The sequence below is a fragment of the Aedes albopictus genome, chromosome 1 (genome assembly GCF_035046485.1).
Source record: "Aedes albopictus strain Foshan chromosome 1, AalbF5, whole genome shotgun sequence".
NCBI classification, from domain to species: domain Eukaryota; kingdom Metazoa; phylum Arthropoda; class Insecta; order Diptera; family Culicidae; genus Aedes; species Aedes albopictus.
In genome coordinates this window covers 201,491,470-201,517,670 of record NC_085136.1, presented here as the reverse complement: position 1 = coordinate 201,517,670, position 26,201 = coordinate 201,491,470, and the positions used below count along the sequence as shown (strand labels likewise).

The window sequence follows — 26,201 nt, the reverse complement described above, 5'->3', positions numbered from 1 at the left end:
ATATCCCAGTACTTGTTTTAAAAATATAAAACTCGGGGAAATATTGTTACATGTAAAAATATTGAGAAAATTCGCTGAAAAACTATCAAAGTTACCCCATTTTACGGTACATAAATTGAAAGTGCATAGAAATAAACTACATAGAAAAAGGTTTCAGTCTTCAGAACAGCATTTAAATTAATTTAAAATTGATCATATATTTTATATGGTGAATCATTTTCTATGGTGAATGATTAATGATTGATTAAATTTGGTTTCTTATGATTATTACTGATTAATTACTGATTAATGATTAAATTGCCAAAGGGGCTGTCCATAAACCACGTGGTCATTTTTTTGGGACTTCTCAACCCCCCCCCCCCTCGCGTGGTCATTAGTCCATACAAATTTATTTTATCTTCCATACAAAATGGTCTTCGGCCGAACCCCCCCCCCCCCCCCCCCCTCATGACCACGTGGTTTATGGACAGCCCCAAAGCAGTGTGATTAAGATTAATGATTGATGATTTTTGATTATTCTTAATCATTAATCATTAATCATGATTAAATATATGATTATTCATTAACGCTCTGAGGGTAGTAGGCTGTAACTGTTGGTTTTAATTTGTGGCTTGTCGGCTGCCTTTCCCATGTCTGTGATTGGGCTAACCTGCCAGTTAGCCCAGACATCCTACTCCCACCCTATATCCTTACCGTTTTTTTTCTTCTCTAAGAAATAATACGCTCAATAGACACCTTAACAGAGAGATCCAAGAATTATGGGGTCGGGGACCATCTCCTATAGACAAAGTAGAAGGCAGGACTACATCCCCGACCCACTAAACACATTTCCAGGGACACAGATAGCTCTGGTTCAGCTACCTCTGGCGGACGTTAAAAAGTCCGTTAAAGTAGGGCGGATAAAGGTGGGCTGGTGCGTATGTCCGTTGACATTCCAAGAGCCACCGAAGGTTTGCTTTAGGTGTCTGGAACCAGGACACAAGTCGTGGGACTGCAAAGGCCCCGACAGGCGCAAACTGTGTCGGTGATGCGGCGCTGAAGGTCACAAGGCCAAAAGCTGCACGAGTCCACCCATCTGTATGATCTGTACCGGGAAATCCTCGAACAACAGACATCCAACGGGTGGTCCAAGGTGCCCGGCCTTCAAGAAAGCCGCAGTGAACAACAAATCACAGTGCAGGTAACGCAGCTGAACCTGAACCACTGTGATGCGGCTCAGCAACTGCTTTGTCAGACGGTTTCTGAGTGGGAGACGGATATCGCCATCATTTCGGACCCATACCGAGTACCCGCCGGCAACGGCAACTGGGCCTCGGATGGGACCAGGAAAATGGCGGCGATATGGACGACGGGTAAATACCCCGTGCAGGAGTTGGTGTCTACTACCTAAGAGGGCTTCGTGGTCGCCAAAGTAAACGGGGTCTTCTTCTGTAGCTGTTATGCGCCTCCGCGGTGGCCGATCGAGCGGTTCACGCAAATGCTGGACCGCCTAACGACCGTGCTAACAGGGCGTAGGCCGGTGGTAACAGCGGGTGACTTCAATGCCTGGGCTGTGGAATGGGGAAGCCGTTTCACGAACCAGTGGGGTCAGATCCTGCTAGAAACACTGGCCATCTTAGATGTCGACTTGGCTAACATCGGTACCAAGAGTACCTATAGTCAAAACGGAGCGGAGTCAATTATTGACGTGACCTTTTGTAGTCCTGGCCTAACAAGTAGTTCGAAGTGGAGAGTAGATGATGGCTACACTCACAGCGCCCACCTGGCGGTTCGCTACAGTATCGATTACAACAACAGCAGACAGCGGATAGAAGAAGAGGCGGCTAGGCCAAGGCCTGCCCTCGTAGGTGGAAGACATCATACTTCGACGAAGAGGTATTTAGGAAAGCGCTCCGCCGTGAGCGAAACTTAATACGTTTAGACGGCGACGAGCTGGTAGCGGTGTTCGCCGCTGCAAAAGCCGCGCTCAAGACCGAGATAAGAGCAAGCAAAAAGGCCTGCTTTGAGGGTCTCTGTCAGAGTGCCAGTACGAACCCGTGGGGTGACGCCTACAGGATCGTTATGGCCAAGACGAGAGGTGTGATGGCTCCTACAGAGCAATCTCCAGAGATGTTGGAGGGGATCATTGGAGGACTTTTTCCGCGTCATGATCCTAGTCCTTGGCCTCCTTTCGTAGGACAGCCGGGGACTGGGCCTGGCGATGAGGAAAGGGTCACCGTTGTGGAACTTGCGGGGATAGCTAAGTCCCTTAGCGTAGGTAAGGCCCCAGGTCCGGACGGAGTTCCGAACCTGGCCTTAAAAGTAGCTATTGCAGAGGCTCCCGAGATGTTCAGGTCTGCTATGCAGAAATGCCTGGACGAGGGAGTTTTCCCAGAAGCTTGGAAGAGGCAGAGCCTGGTACTATTGCCAAAGGCGGGGAAACCATCCGGAGACCCGTCGGCATATAGACCAATATGCTTGATTGACACGGCGGGAAAGGTGCTCGAAAAGATCATCCTCAATAGAATGTTGCGGTTCACTGAGGGCGTAAATGGTCTTTCGAGCAACCAGTATGGCTTCCGGAAGGGGAAGTCCACCGTAGACGCTATCTTGTCGGTTACAAAAACCGCCGAGAAAGCACTCGAGCCTAAGAGGAGGGGAATTCGCTTCTGCAGGGTAGTGACTCTGGATGTAAGGAATGCATTTAATAGCGCCAGCTGGGCTGCTATTGCCGATGCGCTCTTGCGTCTGGGGATACCGGAGTACTTGTACAAGATTCTCGGAAGCTACTTTCAGAATCGCGTACTAGTTTACGACACGGAGGTGGGTCGGAAGTGCTTTCACATAACCTCAGGAGTCCCGCAAGGTTCCATCCTGGGTCCGGTGTTATGGAATGTCATGTACGACGAGGTGTTGAGGTTAGAGTACCCAGTGGGAGTGGTGATTGTCGGATTTGCCGACGATATTACGCTCGAAGTCTACGGTGAAACGATCGAGGAGGTGAAGTTGACTACCGACCACTCGATCAAGGTTGTGGAGGCGTGGATGCGGTCCAGAAAACTGGAGCTGGCTCACCACAAGACAGAGGTGACGGTTGTTAACAACATGCAGTCGGCGCAGCAGACGGAGATCAGTGTAGGTGAGTGCACTATCATGTCAAAGCGCTCTGTCAAACACTTGGGCGTGATGATCGACGATAAGCTTACCTTCGGTAGCCACGTCGATTATGCCTGTAAAAGAGCCTCCACAGCTATTGCGGCACTGTCCCGGATGATGACCAATAGCTCTACGGTGTACGCCAGTAAGCGCAAGCTTCTGGCTAGTGTTGCTACGTTCATACTTAGGTATGGAGGCCCGGCGTGGGGGCACCGCGCTAAGTACTGAATGCTACCGACGGAAGCTGAAAGTACTTACAGGCTTATGTGCCTGAGGGTTGCGAGCGCGTACCGTACCGTGTCACACGACGCTCTCTGTGTCATTACTGGTATGGTGCCAATCAGCATTCTTATCAGTGAGGACATGAAGTGCTTCGAAATGTGCGGTACAAGAGGCATACGCAGGACTGCCAGGATGGCCTCTATGGTCAAATGGCAGCGCGCGTGGGACAGTTCCACCAAAGGAAGGTGGACCCATAGGTTGATACCGAGGGTAGATAGTTGGATTAATGGGCGCCATTGGGAAGTTACATTCCACCTGACACAGGTCCTTACAGGTCATGGTTGCTTCCGACAGTATCTACACCGTTTCGGGCATGCCGATTCCCCCGAATGCCCAGTGTGCAATGGTTTAGAGGAAACGGCGGAACACGTTTTGTTCATGTGCCCGCGTTTTCGCACAATGCGTGACCGCATGCTTGCCACATTCGGGGAAGACACAAACCTGGACAACTTGGTTCAAAGGATGTGTAGGGATAAGTTTGGCTGGAACGCCGTTTCAACGGCTGTGACCCATATCGTCTGGGAGCTACAGAGGAGGTGGCGCGTGGACTCAGAGAATGGCTAGTCCAGATGTAGTACAAGAGGTGGTCCAGGGGTTCGGAGTCGGCTTCGTAGGTCATACCGGTGCCCTGCGGTCGAGATCGACCCTTACAGCGATTAAGTGGCCGCGGAGAGGAAGTCCTGGTAGCGGTGCTGTCGTGGCGTCGGTCTACTGGGTTGGATCCAAGCCCGTGGTTGGAAAGGGGTCCCCGGCAAGGGTCGGGGCAGGTGGAGACCTGCTATCAGCAACCTTCTGGTGCAGCTGATAGGGCCTGAAGGGTAGTGATACCCTTGCCTTCAGCAGGTCAGATCGGGTTGCACGTGGGAATCAGTTCTTGATGTCTGCAAAGCAGTTGGGCGAGGTCGTTACAACTATTTTTTCAATGAATGGACTCTTATTCTCGATAGATGCATCATAGAAGATTCCAAAGCTGGCCTTGAATCTCTTAATGAAGTGTGTTTTTACGAATTGGAAGTATTTGTGTAAATTGGGATAATTATCTCCATACATTGATAAACGCCTAAAAGTATGCAATGCCCTTGTAATTTCATGTAGATAAATCTGTGTTGTTCAAAATTTGTTAATAAAAGATTGAAAAACTACCCAAAAAGAGAAAACTTACCATGGATAGCAAGTAATCATATGTTGATGTACCGTTAAGCATTTATTATTACAAAGATAATAATTTTTGGTAGCTAAATTTATTGTGTTTTGCACTCAATACTCCACAAACTCATTTTAATATGTAGAATTTAGTAAAATTCAATGTTTTGACATAAAAATTCTATCTAATATATTCCTCAAGCCTTCTCTCATCATGCTCATACTCCTAAGATTTGAATCTGTGATTACTTTTTGAGATTTGATGTGTTTTTAGGGCATTATCAAAGTTAACCCAATATGAAAATCTGATTTTCGGTTCTTTGAAAAACTAAAAGTTATCCAAAATATTTGGATTGTCGAATTTTTTAATTGCAATTGATAACTGATATCCCAGTACTTGTTTTAAAAATATAAAACTCGGGGAAATATTGTTACATGTAAAAATATTGAGAAAATTCGCTGAAAAACTATCAAAGTTACCCCATTTTACGGTACATAAATTGAAAGTGCATAGAAATAAACTACATAGAAAAAGGTTTCAGTCTTCAGAACAGCATTTAAATTAATTTAAAATTGATCATATATTTTATATGGTGAATCATTTTCTATGGTGAATGATTAATGATTGATTAAATTTGGTTTCTTATGATTATTACTGATTAATTACTGATTAATGATTAAATTGCCAAAGCAGTGTGATTAAGATTAATGATTGATGATTTTTGATTATTCTTAATCATTAATCATTAATCATGATTAAATATATGATTATTCATTAACGCTCTGAGGGTAGTAGGCTGTAACTGTTGGTTTTAATTTGTGGCTTGTCGGCTGCCTTTCCCATGTCTGTGATTGGGCTAACCTGCCAGTTAGCCCAGACATCCTACTCCCACCCTATATCCTTACCGTTTTTTTTCTTCTCTAAGAAATAATACGCTCAATAGACACCTTAACAGAGAGATCCAAGAATTATGGGGTCGGGGACCATCTCCTATAGACAAAGTAGAAGGCAGGACTACATCCCCGACCCACTAAACACATTTCCAGGGACACAGATAGCTCTGGTTCAGCTACCTCTGGCGGACGTTAAAAAGTCCGTTAAAGTAGGGCGGATAAAGGTGGGCTGGTGCGTATGTCCGTTGACATTCCAAGAGCCACCGAAGGTTTGCTTTAGGTGTCTGGAACCAGGACACAAGTCGTGGGACTGCAAAGGCCCCGACAGGCGCAAACTGTGTCGGTGATGCGGCGCTGAAGGTCACAAGGCCAAAAGCTGCACGAGTCCACCCATCTGTATGATCTGTACCGGGAAATCCTCGAACAACAGACATCCAACGGGTGGTCCAAGGTGCCCGGCCTTCAAGAAAGCCGCAGTGAACAACAAATCACAGTGCAGGTAACGCAGCTGAACCTGAACCACTGTGATGCGGCTCAGCAACTGCTTTGTCAGACGGTTTCTGAGTGGGAGACGGATATCGCCATCATTTCGGACCCATACCGAGTGAAGCGCCCTGTACCGTCCAGGGGCTCAACTAAACACTACACGGAATGTGATATCTTTTAATTCATAACAGTCCGACGATATCTTTTTAATAATCTATATTGAAATATCACAAACCATCACTTAACTTATATTACAATGATTCAATTTTTTTCTTATATCACCTTTCTGTATTTCTTCACCGAAGTTGAAAAAACTGAACCGGACTGGACTTTTACTCTTACGTTGAACAACTGAACTTTTACGACTACTGTCTTTTCTGAACCAAGATTGAACACTCTAGCGTTGAAACTGACCCACTGTCTCACTGACTGTCTTTGAACTCAACAACTCCGTTCTTCAACAACTCTAACGTCGAACTCTCCTCGATTACTCTGTTCTTCAACAACTGCCCCGATTGAAGCCAAAACCTCCGTATTTATAGCCTGAATTTCCTAGCAATACCCGAAGAAGTCACGAAAATTCCTAACGTTGCCCAACCCATCTTGGGCGTGTCCAAAAAACCTAAAAAAAATACTAAAACGTCCCAAAACCTTCTACCTTTCCTACTTGTCCACATCGTGTTTTACATCTTTCTCTTCTTGAAAAATCTCTTTTCTCTTGGGCGTATCCCAAGCCTAGCCGTGTCTTGGGCGTATCCCAAGCCCTACCAAAAATCCTAGTTCTGATAAAAAAAAAACCTAATTTCCTAACCACGCCTGACTTGGGCGTGTTCGCAAAACCCCTACTAAGAATCTTTACCCGAAGGCCTACATCGTCTAACCCCGCCTCACTTGGGCATCTTCAATGCTTGGGCGTGTCATATCGTCATCTTCACCATCGTCCTCATCGTCATCATCGTCATCATCATCACCATCATCATCATCATTATCATCATCATTATCATTCTTAGCCCCATCATCTTTTCGGACTTGGCACCCAATTCTTCAAAACAAAGCAACCGCCTTGTTATTCAAATGTAACCTTGCTTGCGCACAATGACCCCTAGCCGGGTCCCGGCCACGGATGTTGGTTGAAATTGTACTCCAACATTCTTTTCGTTCGGTTTACTTGAAGACAAAACAAATCCAGTGCAAACAAGCCAGGCGCCCTATGCGGCCAATACGGTGTCGATTTCAGAACATTCCAGCAAGGGTTTACCTGAGTTCAAAGCGAACCCAGTGAAAACAAAAAAAAACCAACCACGGCTACGCGGCCAATTCGGCGCATCGATTTTCGAGACAAACAAAAACAATTGCGGTTACCCGAAACCACATGCGGCTAATTCGGCGCCTCAATCTTGTGACAAAAAAAACAATCTAGGCTATCTGAAACCATAGGCGGCCAATACGGCGCCTTGATTTCGCAACATTCCAGCTAAAGTTTACCTGAGTTCAAAACGAATCAGGTGCAAAACAATCCGGGCTACCTGAGACCATAGACGGCCAATTCGGTGCCTCGATTTCGAAACGTTCCTTTTAGGTTCACCTAGGTTCAACCCAAGCCAATGTCACCTTTGTGCAACCGCGATTAATAGAACATTCTTTCGGGTTTATTGCCCATCTTTGTCGTCGGCCCACCAAGCGTAGTAACAATCTGCACTACCCCGGTCCAGGCCCAACGTGTTCGAACACGATCGCACCCGGCCACCACCGGACGATGATGGGTCATAAAAACAAAGTCAGTAACGAATGGTATGTTTCCCGTTGCTTCCAATATACCGCGCGTGAGGTAGGTAGACCCTACGATGAAAATTGAATCTAAAATCCCCCGGGCAGCTGTTGGGAATGTGGGGTGAAAAAAATGCATTTTTGTTTCAGTTGAATTGACTTTGAATATCGGAAGGCGTGGGAATATTTAGGCGTTGCATGCCCTCCCACTTAGCGGAGTTTGAACGTGTATAAAATCACGTTCAAATGTAAGGATGTGGGTAAAATGTATCCCCCAAAACTTCATTTAGATGATGACGTTAACGATGATCGTTAATTTTCTAAACTGAGACTGCTAAACTAATCTTTATCTTCCCAGTAAGTGTCTTACAATATTTTCCACTACAGTTGATTGATCTGAATATCCCAAAGAAACTTTAAATTTTATATTAACCTTCTTACAGTCTTCCTCAAGAGATTGACTTCCTTGGTACTCGCTGCTGCTCCTCTTGATTCGTCGTAGGGTTTGTTCGCCTGCCATTGATTTCTACCTCTTCTTGTTAGATGTCCAGATCAATTGGTTAGTTTCAGGTCTCAGATGAATGGTATCGTTGCTTCTCTGTTGTACTGGTTTGTCTTGAAGATGATGTAGTTGATTCAGTTGATGTCGTCTCCTGTGGGAACGTGACCATGAAGCAAGGGGTAGTCACTCTACACATTTCATTTGTGCCAACGTTTTTTTCAATGTGCCTACCAGTGTGCACTGGTGTGCCCTAGTGTGCCGAGGTGCCGAGGATCAGCGTTTCACGCTTGTCATAATGACGGATGCACTGAACTGAAAACATGATAACATAATCTCAGCAAACATTGAACCCAAGGAAAAAAAATGTCTACTGTCATGAAAACCGCTTCCGCAAATTTTTCTGGTTATATTTTGGATTTCCCAATTAAAATTATTTATTTTATATTTTAGGTTCATTTAGGTGTGATGATATATCTACAGCATGATGCCCCTAGATTCCTCTGTTGGTGTTAATCTAACCCCAATAGACCCAAATATATGAATCCAACCAGTGAAAACTGTTTCGTCATTCGCGGAATTGCATTACACCCAAATCTTCTGTTCTGACGACACGACAGTCCGGTAAAATGCATTTGTCCCAAGGCGAATTAATTGGGAGGAGACAATTTGGGTATTTTCGGTAGTTTTGATTTCTCTCTCATGAGGGATTTTTCGGCCAAATTTTCTGTAACTTGGTTGGGAATGTTTTCAAGTCAATTATGATCTCCATGACCCAAGCCATAACCCACATGGCAAAGAGAAGAAAACTGGTGAATATACTTAAGTTCTGGTACGTTGAACTTTAAGTATGAAAATCTTCTGAATACTTAAGTTCTCGTAAAGGTTTCTAGGACAGATGTTGAGTAGTACTACTTTAACTGTGGCCCTAAGGGGTAGTAGAACTGGGTAACGGGTAAAGACTTGTAAAGGTAGAACGATTTAATTCTTAAAATCAAGGTAACACCAAAGGCCAGTCAAACAATGGCTCTTGTAGGAGTTATGTATTCACGAGCCTCCTCCCATGGGGATCAATAATCATGCTGCAACGACGTAGTCTCCATATGATGACCGATTGTCTCTTTGACCGAATGATTCTTCCGTTTTGACAGCTGGACATTTTTTTCCTGGTTTCAAAGTTTGCTGAGATGGTTTTCCCATAATTTCAGTTCAATGTTCATTTGTGCCAGCCGGTGCCATTGATGTGCCCGGTGTGCCCAAGGCACACTGTGTAGAGTGACCACCCCTTGCCATGAAGCTTTGTTATCCGGATATTACCTCGGTTGAATCGTATTTCCCTGCTTGGAATTCCCGCGCTGTCGTTTGCAGACAGAAGAATTGGTTTTACTGTTGCTTTCTGTTGTTTCTCGAAATAGTGTCATAAGTTGCCTTCCGAACTGGATTGTTTATCATTGTCATTTACGGTGTTATGGTTGATTACTTATCGCCCGCCTTCTGAATTTTGTTGGTATTGGATCTCAATAGTGATGCGAATATTGTTGTCTTTGACCTGGTGCAAATTGTGGAACTGTTGCACACTCTTTAAAGAGTTTGTAATTAGTTGACTTAACTTCCAAAGCTTTTGATGATGTCGAAATGTTGCATTCCTGGTTATGTTTACTGTTAATTGTTGTTGTTGTTGTTGTTGTTGTTGTATGAAGCACTGAGTAAGTGTTTTTCCAATGGTGAATGTAATGCGATTGGTGAACATTACATTATGTCGGTTAATTTGGAAAACTTTGAAGACGTCCTTCTCTCATCATATGTCTGTATGAATTGTTGTTGTTGCTGTTGTTGTTGTTGTTTTTCTCGATGCTCTGCATTGTGTTGGTTCATATTAGCAGATTCGCAGATGTACAATAATATTTGTCTCGATGTGCCACCCGAGTTGACCTTGAATCGTCTCCTATGATAAAATTCTGTTCGCTGAATTATCTCCTCCGCCATACCAGCACCTTTGACCTTCAACTTTCCATCCGATCTGTTATTTCTCGTCATCGTACCAATGGACTGTGGTACGTTTTCATAGAGTTACCGTTGAACTGCTCCTCTGATTGCTCTCGCCAGATGTTGCCTTCTTGTCTTGTCCTCCCGCGTCATCTCTCGAGGAAGTTGTATTTTTAATTCTGTCGAAACCATCGATTTATAAAATATTGATCTACCATGCCAAACTGAACTTTTAGTCTTCATGTTATTATTGTTTGTGTTTCTTGTATGTGCAAAATATAACCTTTACAATAGTATTAAAAAAAACTGCACCATTACATTAATCATGCTCTGTTACCGTTACTTTTCTTAATAGTCATAAACTGTTTTTTTTTTCAAAAATCGTAAAATATTAAAATGTGAGTTGTAGCAATGGAAAGCTTCTGCAGGATCACTATAAACATCTGTATTACCAATTCAAAAAAAAATCTCACTGCAGAATTCTCTCCAGTGCGTTTTCTTTCAATTCCTGTTTGCTCCGTTTCCTTTCGCAGGCTCGGCTTGATCGCCTTATTGCTACGACTTCTCCCCCTTACCGAATAAGGTTTTTGGATGGATACCTGTAACGAGACTTAGATCTTGTGTTTAATTCATGATTTGATAAAATATAAATATATTTATGTTAATTTCTAGTTTTTGTTTCTTGACGCCACCTAATGATTCCGAATCTATAAATATTACTTCATTTTTCATTCACATATTATTATTATTTTTTTTTAAATTAGTTATTCATTCATCATTCACACTCAACATTCACAAGCATTCTGGGGGGCCCTCCCTTGTCCTCATCATTCAATTTTCATCCGATCTCGTATATACTTTCAAAAATGTTATGTAACATGGCCATTTTATATAGGAGCGTCCTCCGTAGTTTCATTAGGGTCTAAATTGTTTCTAAATTGTTTTTTTGTTTAATCCGTTTTGCTTTATCATTTCAGAGAATAATCGTTCGGTTGTTGTCATTGTTTCTTTTTATTATTAATACTCTCAATCAACAATTTATGTCTTTTGTTTGTTTGTTCAAACCTCATTTATTATGTATCCCATATGTATTAACGTTAAATAGAGAATCTCTAAAGTTATTATTTTTCTTCTTATACATTCCCCGCTATTGTTACCCGATATACCCCAATGATCCCCTTTCAAGATTACTTTGTATTTCCCATCATATTATTCCCAATATATCAATTGCCCAATTCTTCATTCCCAATTTCTATATACCCTTTTAAAATAATCATTTTGCATAGTTATGTTTCCTCATCCCAAATTACCCCTTTTCAGCTCTTCGGTACATTCAAATCGTTCTTGCATTCAAACTCATGCCGAATTGATGGACGCATTTTTGTTATAATTCAGCTGTACAAAATTTCCCGAAAACTTATTTTCATTATCCTGATTCATTCATCATCATCATTTTTTTTTATGTCTCTCCATATTCTCATAAAATTTATTTATTTATTTATTGCTATTATCATAATTTTTTTTTTCAATTCCTTCTAAGTTGTTCCGATATAATTTCAATTAAGTTAATTCGTATGCTCTTCAATCGTTAACCGCTTTGTTGTGAACCTTACCACAATCTTATATGTTAATTGTTTATTTAATATAATAATTCAATTAATATTCCTAGCTATCCTACGCAAGCCTCTATCCTAACATATTATTCCTATGGTATTTTTTTTTTTTTAACAACATATTTAGTAACTAATATTTACAAAAATCATTCGTAATTAGGAAATAATTGGTTTTTCAATATTTACATCAATTTATACATTGACGACTACGCATAGCTAATCAATCATTATACTTTTTTAACCTATTATTGTGGACTTTTTCAAATTTGTTCCCATTTTTAATAATTGTGGTTTGTTCGCTGGGTAGGTCAACGACTACGTATGGGCCTCTCCATTTACTTTGAAGTTTTTGACCTGTTCCTGTTGGGATCGCTTGTACTAAAACCAATTCGCCCCACATAGGTTGCCATTCTTCGGTTTTCTTGTCATAAATAATTTTACGTTTCTCTTTGGAAATAATCAAATTTCTTTTGGCGTTTTCATGCAAATTTTTAAGAATTTGTTTCATTTCGCAAAAATAGTCATTATATGTTAGATCTGAATTTGTTGGAGTATATATGGAGGTAGGAATCCTTGCCTTTCTTCCATATAAAAGTTCGAATGGACTGTAGTTGGATGAGCTGTTATTTGTAGTATTGTATTCAAAAGTAAAGTAATCAAGATGTTGGTCCCATTGTTGCGGGTTTCCTCCGACAAATTGTCGCAGATATGTTTTTAATTCTCTGTTTGATCGTTCTACTAAATTTGCTTGTGGGTGATAAGCACTTGTATTGATTTTTTTGATTTTCAAAATTTTGCATGCGTGTTTAAAAAATTTGCTCATGAAATTTGCTCCTTGGTCTGTCACAAGTTCCAACGGAGTACCGAATTTACAAATGAATTTTTCGACAAAAGTTTTGGATACAGTCTCCGCTTCTTGATTGTCCATTGGAGCTACTACCAAAAATCTCGTAAGGTCGTCCTGCATGACCAGCGCGTATTTGTTGCCCCATTCGGATTCTGGGAGAACAACAATGTCCATATATAATTTTTCAAATGGCTCGGATGACGTTGTAGTTACTTTTAACGGAATTCTGTTGGATTTACAAATTTTATTTTTCTGGCATGAATCACATTGTTTTACGTAATTTTCGATATCCCTTCTCATGTTTTTCCAATTAAAAATGAGACCAATGCGTTTTCGCATTCGCCTTGCTCCAACATGTCCGCCTAAGGGAGCATCATGGAACTCTCGAAGAATTGTTTCGATATCTTCATTACGTACTTCAGTGCGTTCCGAATCTGCGTTATAAAGGCTTAACGTAATTTGATTTTTCAAAGCTAAAAATTGAATCATCTCAAGTACTTCAAATTGTTTAATCTTTCTGAACGAAATCATATGAATATTTTTGGACGCTGTTATCGGCGCTTTATTTTGATTCAAGCAATTGCTAAGTTTGTAAAAGAATGTTTTGGTATTAATCATTGAATTACTTTTGCCTTCCACAATAATTCCGAATAAATTACTATCTGTAATAGAAACAACTCCATCTTCGCAAAAATCTTTCAGTCCATGGGGTAAATCAATAATTTTTGAAATTTCATTAAATGCTGATCTGCTATTCAAAATTACAATGTTACAATCAGCATCTGCACTTTTCAAATTCCTAGAAATTTTCAATCGATTTACATCAGTTGGATTATTCTTGGACATCTCTAAAAATTCATCATATGCGCTTGCCGCAAATGTGTCATTAGTATGTGTGTTATTGCGTAAATCGAAAACGTCGGCCATAATGGATTCCTCAACTTCAGCCTCGTCCGATATCGCACTCGTACTTGCTGGAGGTATATTTGACACCTTGTTTATGCCTCGTAGGTCGGAACCCGTGCAATTATTATTTACGCAATCATTCATATAGGTCATCTTTTGCGTTTTTGTTTTGGTTCCCTCGCTTTCATGGTCCCGGTCAGCGATCGCGCCCCCGTTATTGTCGCCAGAAACGGTGTAGTTTTTCATCAGCTGTTTGTTCGCTTGATCGCGGTCGCGGTGTTTTTGGTTGGATACGTTTTCTTGTTCTGCTCTTTTCGTTTGCTGTCGGGTGACCACAGCAATTAATTTCGACCTTGCGGTTTTAGTTTCATCGGCTGGATTACTCTGCTCTTCTGATTCATTGTCTGGATTTAGCCTAGAGAGAAAATCCGCTACAACGTTATCCTTTCCTTGTTTGTATCGAATATCGCATTCCAATCCTTGCAATTTCAAACGCAAACGTGTGAGGACTGATGAAGTTTCTTTTAGATGCCATATTGAGATCAATGGTCTATGATCTGTGTAAACAATAAACCTCTGATTGTAGATATAATGACGGAAATAATTCACTGCCCATACTATGGCCAGTAATTCTTTCTCAATTGTATAATATTTTCGTTCTGCTCCAATAAGTCCCCTACTAGCGTAAGCTATGGGTCTGTCAATTGATTTTTCATTCGATAAAACTGCTCCAATAGCGTATTCACTGGCATCTGTCGTTAAAACAAATGTGTCCTTGTAATTTGGTCTCACTAACAAAGAGTCAGACGTTAAAAAGTTTTTCAATTCTTCAAATGCTTTCTGGCACTCTGAGGTCCAGTTAAATTTCACATTTTTCTTCAATAGATCATTCAGAGGTTTTCGTTTTTCTGCAATTCCTGGTATAAACTTACCATAAAAGTTTACTGTTCCTAGGAATGATCGCACTCCTTTTACAGTTTTTGGTATTGGCATTTCTCGTATAGCCTTAATATTACCATCAAGCGGACGAATACCATTTTTATCAACTGTATGTCCTAAAAATTTCAATTCGGTTTTCAAAATTTGGCATTTTGTTGGTTCAATTTTTAAATTATGTTTACGAAGAGCTTTCAAAACTTTAATCAGATTCTCGTTATGCTCTTGAATTGTTCTTCCAAAAACAATGATATCATCCAAATAAACGATTGCTTTAACATCTTCAATTTCAACTAAAACTGTGTTCATCAGTCTTTGAAAAGTCGAGGGACTGTTTCTAAGCCTCATGGGCATCCTCGTGAATTCAAAATGACCTTTGGGTGTAGAAAATGCAGTTTTTGCAGCATCTCTGGGGTCTATAGGAACTTGATAAAATCCAGATTTCAGATCAATTGTTGAAAAGTATTTGCTATCGCCTAGGCTATCCAATATTTCATTTATTTGTGGAATCGGATATACAAATGGTTTAGTTATCAAATTCAATGCCCTAAAATCTACCACAATTTATTGGAATTTATTGGAAATTCAAATCTAGCGTTGTTCGCTCCACTATTGTTGCCTATTTCATCCATTGTATTAGTGGTCATTTTTATGTTGATATTTTTACTGATTTTTTTTTTTCAAATTAACACGACCTTATTATCGCCGGTCTGCTGCATATTTACAAAATTATTATTTTTTTGTTTTGATTGATTCCATTCCATTGTAATGCTAGCTTACATCTGAAAATCATGTTTAGTGTAAAATTATGCCCTAAGTTCGAAAGCATAAGGGAAAAAAATACAGTAGAGCTGAAAATATTTTCGATATCCCGTACAAAGCTGGCGATTTTGAATCAACATTGCTATAACTGATAAAGATTTTTTTTTTTTGAAAGAAAAATACAAATCTTGTTTTATTTATTGAATATTTTGCTACAATTTAAGGAGATTGTTCCCAACACTCAGCAATATCTAATCTGACGAGAAAAAAAAATAATTAGATATTCAAAACATATTACATTCAGCTTCCTATTATTGCAAAAAAGATATTTAAATTTGGTGAATTGTAACTTGAGATATTTGAATTTTAGTAAATTCTAAAAAAAACTTGGTTGCGATTGTCTCGTATAATAAAAAAAAAACTGTACTTCTTAGTTTTCTTATTTTAAACACGGTCTCAAAATCAGCACGTAATTATGCATCAATAATTTTAATCGTTAACAGAAGTCCGCGACTTTCCTTTGATTTTGTTAACTAGTGTTATTTGTTCGTATTTTTCATCCACTTGTTCTTCTTGAAATCATTATTCTTGCTATATTTTTCCATTATCATATCCATCCATAGACATCACTATGATTTCCTTTTTTTTTTTTATAAATTTTTGAATAACTTTTTTATTTTTCCCACAACAGTATTTCAATTAAAATGTTTTGTTTATATCGTAAAAATGTTTCATCATTTCAAGCCAACTCACAAAAAATTTAAACCATCTCAAAACACTTAATCATTTAAAAGGTTAATACTCACGATACCATCAAATAATGCAGGCTGAATGATGTCCATTGGTCCAGACACTCGGTTCCATACACAGGTTGTTGCGTTGCCATTTCCAATTCGGTGCTACGTTGTATTCCACTATCACTTGCGCTGCCACGAATTTTATCTTTTCCGTTCAGTCTGTAACATTGTTTTCTTCGTAGTTGTTCAAAACTGTTCAATGTTTATGGTTTGCACTGATTCTGACACTGATTTCTTCTTCCAGTCAGAAAATTGGCGTTCCGCTGTTCTAATTGTCGAACAGTTTTTCGCTGTCACCATATGAAGCGCCCTGTACCGTCCAGGGGCTCAACTAAACACTACACGGAATGTGATATCTTTTAATTCATAACAGTCCGACGATATCTTTTTAATAATCTATATTGAAATATCACAAACCATCACTTAACTTATATTACAATGATTCAATTTTTTTCTTATATCACCTTTCTGTATTTCTTCACCGAAGTTGAAAAAACTGAACCGGACTGGACTTTTACTCTTACGTTGAACAACTGAACTTTTACGACTACTGTCTTTTCTGAACCAAGATTGAACACTCTAGCGTTGAAACTGACCCACTGTCTCACTGACTGTCTTTGAACTCAACAACTCCGTTCTTCAACAACTCTAACGTCGAACTCTCCTCGATTACTCTGTTCTTCAACAACTGCCCCGATTGAAGCCAAAACCTCCGTATTTATAGCCTGAATTTCCTAGCAATACCCGAAGAAGTCACGAAAATTCCTAACGTTGCCCAACCCATCTTGGGCGTGTCCAAAAAACCTAAAAAAAATACTAAAACGTCCCAAAACCTTCTACCTTTCCTACTTGTCCACATCGTGTTTTACATCTTTCTCTTCTTGAAAAATCTCTTTTCTCTTGGGCGTATCCCAAGCCTAGCCGTGTCTTGGGCGTATCCCAAGCCCTACCAAAAATCCTAGTTCTGATAAAAAAAAAACCTAATTTCCTAACCACGCCTGACTTGGGCGTGTTCGCAAAACCCCTACTAAGAATCTTTACCCGAAGGCCTACATCGTCTAACCCCGCCTCACTTGGGCATCTTCAATGCTTGGGCGTGTCATATCGTCATCTTCACCATCGTCCTCATCGTCATCATCGTCATCATCATCACCATCATCATCATCATTATCATCATCATTATCATTCTTAGCCCCATCATCTTTTCGGACTTGGCACCCAATTCTTCAAAACAAAGCAACCGCCTTGTTATTCAAATGTAACCTTGCTTGCGCACAATGACCCCTAGCCGGGTCCCGGCCACGGATGTTGGTTGAAATTGTACTCCAACATTCTTTTCGTTCGGTTTACTTGAAGACAAAACAAATCCAGTGCAAACAAGCCAGGCGCCCTATGCGGCCAATACGGTGTCGATTTCAGAACATTCCAGCAAGGGTTTACCTGAGTTCAAAGCGAACCCAGTGAAAACAAAAAAAAACCAACCACGGCTACGCGGCCAATTCGGCGCATCGATTTTCGAGACAAACAAAAACAATTGCGGTTACCCGAAACCACATGCGGCTAATTCGGCGCCTCAATCTTGTGACAAAAAAAACAATCTAGGCTATCTGAAACCATAGGCGGCCAATACGGCGCCTTGATTTCGCAACATTCCAGCTAAAGTTTACCTGAGTTCAAAACGAATCAGGTGCAAAACAATCCGGGCTACCTGAGACCATAGACGGCCAATTCGGTGCCTCGATTTCGAAACGTTCCTTTTAGGTTCACCTAGGTTCAACCCAAGCCAATGTCACCTTTGTGCAACCGCGATTAATAGAACATTCTTTCGGGTTTATTGCCCATCTTTGTCGTCGGCCCACCAAGCGTAGTAACAATCTGCACTACCCCGGTCCAGGCCCAACGTGTTCGAACACGATCGCACCCGGCCACCACCGGACGATGATGGGTCATAAAAACAAAGTCAGTAACGAATGGTATGTTTCCCGTTGCTTCCAATATACCGCGCGTGAGGTAGGTAGACCCTACGATGAAAATTGAATCTAAAATCCCCCGGGCAGCTGTTGGGAATGTGGGGTGAAAAAAATGCATTTTTGTTTCAGTTGAATTGACTTTGAATATCGGAAGGCGTGGGAATATTTAGGCGTTGCACGAGTACCCGCCGGCAACGGCAACTGGGCCTCGGATGGGACCAGGAAAATGGCGGCGATATGGACGACGGGTAAATACCCCGTGCAGGAGTTGGTGTCTACTACCTAAGAGGGCTTCGTGGTCGCCAAAGTAAACGGGGTCTTCTTCTGTAGCTGTTATGCGCCTCCGCGGTGGCCGATCGAGCGGTTCACGCAAATGCTGGACCGCCTAACGACCGTGCTAACAGGGCGTAGGCCGGTGGTAACAGCGGGTGACTTCAATGCCTGGGCTGTGGAATGGGGAAGCCGTTTCACGAACCAGTGGGGTCAGATCCTGCTAGAAACACTGGCCATCTTAGATGTCGACTTGGCTAACATCGGTACCAAGAGTACCTATAGTCAAAACGGAGCGGAGTCAATTATTGACGTGACCTTTTGTAGTCCTGGCCTAACAAGTAGTTCGAAGTGGAGAGTAGATGATGGCTACACTCACAGCGCCCACCTGGCGGTTCGCTACAGTATCGATTACAACAACAGCAGACAGCGGATAGAAGAAGAGGCGGCTAGGCCAAGGCCTGCCCTCGTAGGTGGAAGACATCATACTTCGACGAAGAGGTATTTAGGAAAGCGCTCCGCCGTGAGCGAAACTTAATACGTTTAGACGGCGACGAGCTGGTAGCGGTGTTCGCCGCTGCAAAAGCCGCGCTCAAGACCGAGATAAGAGCAAGCAAAAAGGCCTGCTTTGAGGGTCTCTGTCAGAGTGCCAGTACGAACCCGTGGGGTGACGCCTACAGGATCGTTATGGCCAAGACGAGAGGTGTGATGGCTCCTACAGAGCAATCTCCAGAGATGTTGGAGGGGATCATTGGAGGACTTTTTCCGCGTCATGATCCTAGTCCTTGGCCTCCTTTCGTAGGACAGCCGGGGACTGGGCCTGGCGATGAGGAAAGGGTCACCGTTGTGGAACTTGCGGGGATAGCTAAGTCCCTTAGCGTAGGTAAGGCCCCAGGTCCGGACGGAGTTCCGAACCTGGCCTTAAAAGTAGCTATTGCAGAGGCTCCCGAGATGTTCAGGTCTGCTATGCAGAAATGCCTGGACGAGGGAGTTTTCCCAGAAGCTTGGAAGAGGCAGAGCCTGGTACTATTGCCAAAGGCGGGGAAACCATCCGGAGACCCGTCGGCATATAGACCAATATGCTTGATTGACACGGCGGGAAAGGTGCTCGAAAAGATCATCCTCAATAGAATGTTGCGGTTCACTGAGGGCGTAAATGGTCTTTCGAGCAACCAGTATGGCTTCCGGAAGGGGAAGTCCACCGTAGACGCTATCTTGTCGGTTACAAAAACCGCCGAGAAAGCACTCGAGCCTAAGAGGAGGGGAATTCGCTTCTGCAGGGTAGTGACTCTGGATGTAAGGAATGCATTTAATAGCGCCAGCTGGGCTGCTATTGCCGATGCGCTCTTGCGTCTGGGGATACCGGAGTACTTGTACAAGATTCTCGGAAGCTACTTTCAGAATCGCGTACTAGTTTACGACACGGAGGTGGGTCGGAAGTGCTTTCACATAACCTCAGGAGTCCCGCAAGGTTCCATCCTGGGTCCGGTGTTATGGAATGTCATGTACGACGAGGTGTTGAGGTTAGAGTACCCAGTGGGAGTGGTGATTGTCGGATTTGCCGACGATATTACGCTCGAAGTCTACGGTGAAACGATCGAGGAGGTGAAGTTGACTACCGACCACTCGATCAAGGTTGTGGAGGCGTGGATGCGGTCCAGAAAACTGGAGCTGGCTCACCACAAGACAGAGGTGACGGTTGTTAACAACATGCAGTCGGCGCAGCAGACGGAGATCAGTGTAGGTGAGTGCACTATCATGTCAAAGCGCTCTGTCAAACACTTGGGCGTGATGATCGACGATAAGCTTACCTTCGGTAGCCACGTCGATTATGCCTGTAAAAGAGCCTCCACAGCTATTGCGGCACTGTCCCGGATGATGACCAATAGCTCTACGGTGTACGCCAGTAAGCGCAAGCTTCTGGCTAGTGTTGCTACGTTCATACTTAGGTATGGAGGCCCGGCGTGGGGGCACCGCGCTAAGTACTGAATGCTACCGACGGAAGCTGAAAGTACTTACAGGCTTATGTGCCTGAGGGTTGCGAGCGCGTACCGTACCGTGTCACACGACGCTCTCTGTGTCATTACTGGTATGGTGCCAATCAGCATTCTTATCAGTGAGGACATGAAGTGCTTCGAAATGTGCGGTACAAGAGGCATACGCAGGACTGCCAGGATGGCCTCTATGGTCAAATGGCAGCGCGCGTGGGACAGTTCCACCAAAGGAAGGTGGACCCATAGGTTGATACCGAGGGTAGATAGTTGGATTAATGGGCGCCATTGGGAAGTTACATTCCACCTGACACAGGTCCTTACAGGTCATGGTTGCTTCCGACAGTATCTACACCGTTTCGGGCATGCCGATTCCCCCGAATGCCCAGTGTGCAATGGTTTAGAGGAAACGGCGGAACACGTTTTGTTCATGTGCCCGCGTTTTCGCACAATGCGTGACCGCATGCTTGCCACATTCGGGGAAGACACAAACCTGGACAACTTGGTTCAAAGGATGTGTAGGGATAAGTTTGGCTGGAACGCCGTTTCAACGGCTGTGACCCATATCGTCTGGGAGCTACAGAGGAGGTGGCGCGTGGACTCAGAGAATGGCTAGTCCAGATGTAGTACAAGAGGTGGTCCAGGGGTTCGGAGTCGGCTTCGTAGGTCATACCGGTGCCCTGCGGTCGAGATCGACCCTTACAGCGATTAAGTGGCCGCGGAGAGGAAGTCCTGGTAGCGGTGCTGTCGTGGCGTCGGTCTACTGGGTTGGATCCAAGCCCGTGGTTGGAAAGGGGTCCCCGGCAAGGGTCGGGGCAGGTGGAGACCTGCTATCAGCAACCTTCTGGTGCAGCTGATAGGGCCTGAAGGGTAGTGATACCCTTGCCTTCAGCAGGTCAGATCGGGTTGCACGTGGGAATCAGTTCTTGATGTCTGCAAAGCAGTTGGGCGAGGGCGGGGTTGACCCTGCCCGCCTTTCGAGGACAAAGGGAGTGGCGAGGACCACTCGGGAAACTGGCTAAGCGCCAGTATGCTACCGTGATGGACTCTCTAAAGCGAGTCATTTATGTTCGTTGCTGCAGGCTACGCAGCTAACCATGAGGGTGCGATGTGCACTAGCCCCTCTCTGAAGCAATGCCTTCTTGGTGGTTCCGGAGAGACGAAGGGTTTGGCGACCATAGGAATGTGTTTTAGTGGGCCGAAGATAGAGTAGTCCTGACTTTTACTTTTGTTGTAGAAGACGGCCTAAACCTCACACTACCCTAACTTTCCTGTTAGGGTGTTTGTTGAACAGATTTTTCCCCCTATGGTTTAGAAGGAAAAAAAAGGCCAGACCGGGCTGCACGTAGGCATCAGTTCTTGATGTCTGCAAAACAGTTGGGCGCGGGCGGGATTGACCCTGCTCGCCTACCGAGGTTATGGGAGTGGCGAGGACCACTCGGGAAACTGCCTAAGCGCCAGCATGCTACCGTGATGGACTCTCTAAAGCGAGTCATTTATGTTCGTTGCTGCAGGCTACGCAGCTAACCTTGAGGGTGCGATGTGCACTAGCCCCTCTCTGAAGCAATGCCTTCTTGGTGGTTCCGGAGAGACGAAGGGTTTGGCGACCATAGGAATGTGTTTTAGTGGGCCGAAGATAGAGTAGTCCTGACTTTTACTTTTGTTGTAGAAGACGGCCTAAACCCCACACTACCCTAACCTTCCTGTTAGGGTGCTTGTTGAACAGATTTTTCCCCCTATGGTTTAGAAGGAAAAAAAAGGTCAGATCGGGCTGCACGTAGGCATCAGTTCTTGATGTCTGCAAAACAGTTGGGCGCGGGCGGGATTGACCCTGCTCGCCTACCGAGGTTATGGGAGTGATGAGGACCTTTTGGGAAACTGGCTAAGCGCCAGCATGCTACCGAGATGGACTCTCCAAAGCGAGTCATCGATGTACGTTGCTGTAGGCTACGCAGCTAACCTTGAGGGTGCGATGTGAACTAGCCCCTCTCTGAAGTAATGCTTTTTTTGGTGGCGCCGGAGAGACGAAGGGTTTGGCGGCCATAGGAATGTGTTTAGTGGGCCGAGAAGAGAGTATTCCTGGCTTTTACTTTTTTGTAGAAGACGGCCTTAACCCCACACTACCCTAATCTTCCTGATAGAGAGTCTGTTGAGCAGATTCACTCCCTATTGGGCACGAAACATGGACCCTACGTGCAGAGGACCAACGCACCCTTGGAGTTTTCGAACGGAAGGTGTTGCGTACCATCTACGGCGGAGTGCAGATGGAAGACGGGACTTGGAGAAGGCGAATGAACCACGAGCTGCATCAGCTGCTGGGAGAACCAACCATCGTCCATACCGCGAAAATCGGGAGGCTACGGTGGGCGGGTCACGTCATCAGGATGTCGGATAGCAACCCGACTAAAATGGTTCTCGAGAGTCATCCGACCGGTACAAGAAGACGTGGAGCGCAGCGAGCTAGGTGGGTCGACCAAGTGGAGGACGATCTGCGGACCCTACGCAGAGTGCGGAACTGGAGACAAACAGCCATGGACCGAGTGGAATGGAGGCGGCTACTATGTACAGCAGAGGCCACCCCGGCCTTAGCCTGACCGGTAAGGTAAGTAAGGTTTAGAAGGAAAAACAACAACACATTCCCATTGCCACCAAACCTACCTCCAAGAAGGCATTACTTCAGAGAGAGTCTAGTGCGCATCGTACCCTCAAAATTAACTGCGTAACTGCGTAACTGCTGGCGCTTATTGGTCCTTCCTCTGAAGGCGCCCTACAAGCATCTGCCAGCATCAAGAACTGATACTTGCGTGCAACGTGATTTGACCTGCTGACTCAGGCCCTTCTTCTTCTTCTTCTTTATGGCTCAACGTCCCCACTGGGACTTGGCCTGCCTCGCTTCAACTTAGTGTTCATTGGGCACATCCACAGTTATTAATTGAAGAACTTTCTTTGCCTGCCATTGCATGAATTTTTATGCAATTACAATGATACACTATCCCCAGAGAGTCGAGAAAATTTCCCCGACCGGAACGGGAATCGAATTCGCCGTCTTCGAATTGGCGATCCATAGCCTAAACCACTAGGCTAACTGGAGACTCAGGCCCTATAGGCCCTATATACGCTCCCGATCAAAAGTTTGGGGTCACCCCCTCAAAAATATGCCATTTTTTTAGGCCTATATCTCCGCCAATTTGCGTCCGATTTCAAAACCCTAGGTTTCATTCAAAAGATAATAAGTCAAAGAAACTTTGAACATGATTTAAAAGAAACTTTTTCAAAAAAATTTGTTTGTAAACTTAACCCAAAGTTGCCAAATTTTCTAAAAAATGAATATTAACTTGCGGCAGTATCGCTGGAAATAGGGTCGACGAAATTTCAAGATGAGAGCGGTAATATGACCCATTTTCTATTAGCTTTCAACTGCTTTTTACAGAACTTAGCTAAAAAATCTAGAAAAAAAAGTTATTAAGTAAATTAACTCTTCATGTCATCGACCAAAAGTTTGGAGTCACCCCTCAATATGACGTATCAGCCAAAAGTTTTGGGTCGCTTTCGTAAAACATGGAAAAGTGATTTGGTGATATCTTCGTCATCTATAGTTCAATTTTAATTCTTTTTGGCTCATTTCAAATATAATTAACTAATTTTACGTTTGACGTCTTTAACTTAAGGACAAGGTATTTGGAGTACATTGCTCAAAATTTCTAGAGCACCGTTTTTTAGAACCGTTGAACGGATTTGGATTAAAATGCATCACGCTGTTGACAACCACTGAACAATTAGCGTGATGCATTTTCATCCAAATCCGTTCAACGGTTTAAAAAAACGGTGCTCTAGAAATTTTGATGTATGTACTCCAAATACCTTGTCCTTAACGTATTTAACGATTTTTGTGTATAACAATGTTATGTAAATTTAACACATTTCACCACACTTCAAAAAATGAGGCAACTTTACGTTAAGTTTTAGTATGTAAATTTCAACACATATGTGTGGTTCAATGTCTATGCAGTAAGTGTCATTCATTTTGTTTCAAATAAGCCAAGAAGAATTAAAATTGAATGAAAAATGACAAAGATATCACCAAATCACTTTTCCATGTTTTACGATAGTGACCCCAAACTTTTGGCCGATACAGCATTTTGAGGGGTGACCCCAAGTTTTTGGTCGATGACATCAAGGATTAATTTACTTAATAACTTTTTTTCTAAATTTTTAGCTAAGCTCTGTAAAAAGCAGTTGAAAGCTAATAGAAAATGGTTTATACTACAGCTCTCATCTTAAAATTTGGTCGACCCAATTTCCAGCGACACTGCCGTAAGTTTATATTCATTGTTTAGAAAATTTGGCAACTTTGAGTAAACTTAACAAAATTTTTTGAAAAAGTTTTTTTCAAATCATGTTCAAAGTTTCTTTGACTTATTATCTTTTGAATGAGACCTTGAGTTTTGAAATCGGACGCAAATTGGTGAAGATATGGGCCTAAAAATATGACATGTTTTTGAGGAGGTGACCCCAAACTTTTGATCGGAGTGTATCGTCTAACACTAGAAGGGATTGCTGACAATCGGTGCCACAAGTGATTTAGACGTTGCAGATTCTGCATGGACTTCCAAAGAGAATAATCTTCGCGTTGCTTCAGAAGGTACGACAGGTTCCAGTGCCGAAAACGGATAATGGTGTACGGTTGTGGTCTTTGGGATGGCAGAGCAGCCGCGTAGTCGCCGGCTTCATTCAGAACTTCATTCTCTTCTGTGTTGTTAGTTTCAATCCTTGGTCTTGCATGGAATGGCTTTTTATATTTATGAAAAATATTGGGTTGCGAAGCGCTAGCCTGTGATTGACGAGAACCACTTGCCTGTGCATTCTGTGATTTGTATGGAGTAATTTTGCTTAAATACGTTTGCTTCTGAATGGGTTCCCTAGTTTCGGCGTTTTGATTAATTGCGTCGTCAAGAGATTTTGGTTTAGAATTGCGGATAATTGAAGCTAGATAAAAATTTGGTCACTTTAAGGATCTCTAGCGGGTCGGTCGTGCTTAATGGGTGGAGTTGTAGGTTTTATTTCAGCTTTGTATTTAATTCTTTTATCACACTACAATACTTGCTGTAGCTTCTATCACCCTTGCGTATATGAAACAGTTGGTTAAGATTTGTTACGAAATCCCTTTGATCACCAAAATGGTCTCAAAGAATTTGTTTCAACTCTTGTATTGTGTCTGGATTGCCGTTTGCACAAACAACTGTACGGGCTTCCCCTCTTAATTTTTTTATAGCCCTTAAGTAGTGGCTGTTTGTAGAATCTGGAACACCGTTCTCTCCTTCAATTTTGAACTCATCGAAGAGTTCATCTACTTCCTGGAGCCAGGCATTTAATTCCTTTTTATTGCCTGTGTATTCAGACAATTGTTTAATTGGGTCGGGGATATGACAAGCATTTCCCGAAATTTCTGGAAGAACCATTGGAGGAATTTCTGGAAGAATCCTGGTGGGATTTCTGGAGGAATCCCTGAAGGAGAAATTCCTGGATAAATTCACAACAAGGATCGGTATATTCGCCTCACTCCATTCATATTCACTCCTCTTTGCTGAAGCGGATCGAGAAAGACGCAACAAACGGATTGTCGTGATCAAACACGCAACCCCATCATCAGGGGGGGGGGGGGGGGGGGGGGGGGGTGGTGGCGTTTTTCGTAGAGGAATTTTCGGTGGAATTCCTGGAGCAATGCTTGGAAGAAATTTTGGATTAATGCCTGGAGGTATTCCCAAAGGAATTCTTGAAGGAATGCCTGGAGGAACCCCTGAAGAAATTCCTGGAGACATGCCTGTCATGGAGGAATCTCTGGAGAAATTTCAAGGGAAATCTTTAGAGGAATTCCAGCATTAACTTCATGAGGAATTTCTGGTGGAATCCTTTAAGC

The 26,201-nt window shown here is 43.0% G+C and overlaps 1 pseudogene; it reads right to left on the bottom strand.

Annotated features, from left to right (window-relative positions):
• LOC134290682 (uncharacterized) overlaps window positions 1–25,743 on the bottom strand; it is a 43,231-nt pseudogene extending 17,488 nt beyond the window's left edge.
• Window positions 25,744–26,201: the final 458 nt, after the last annotated feature.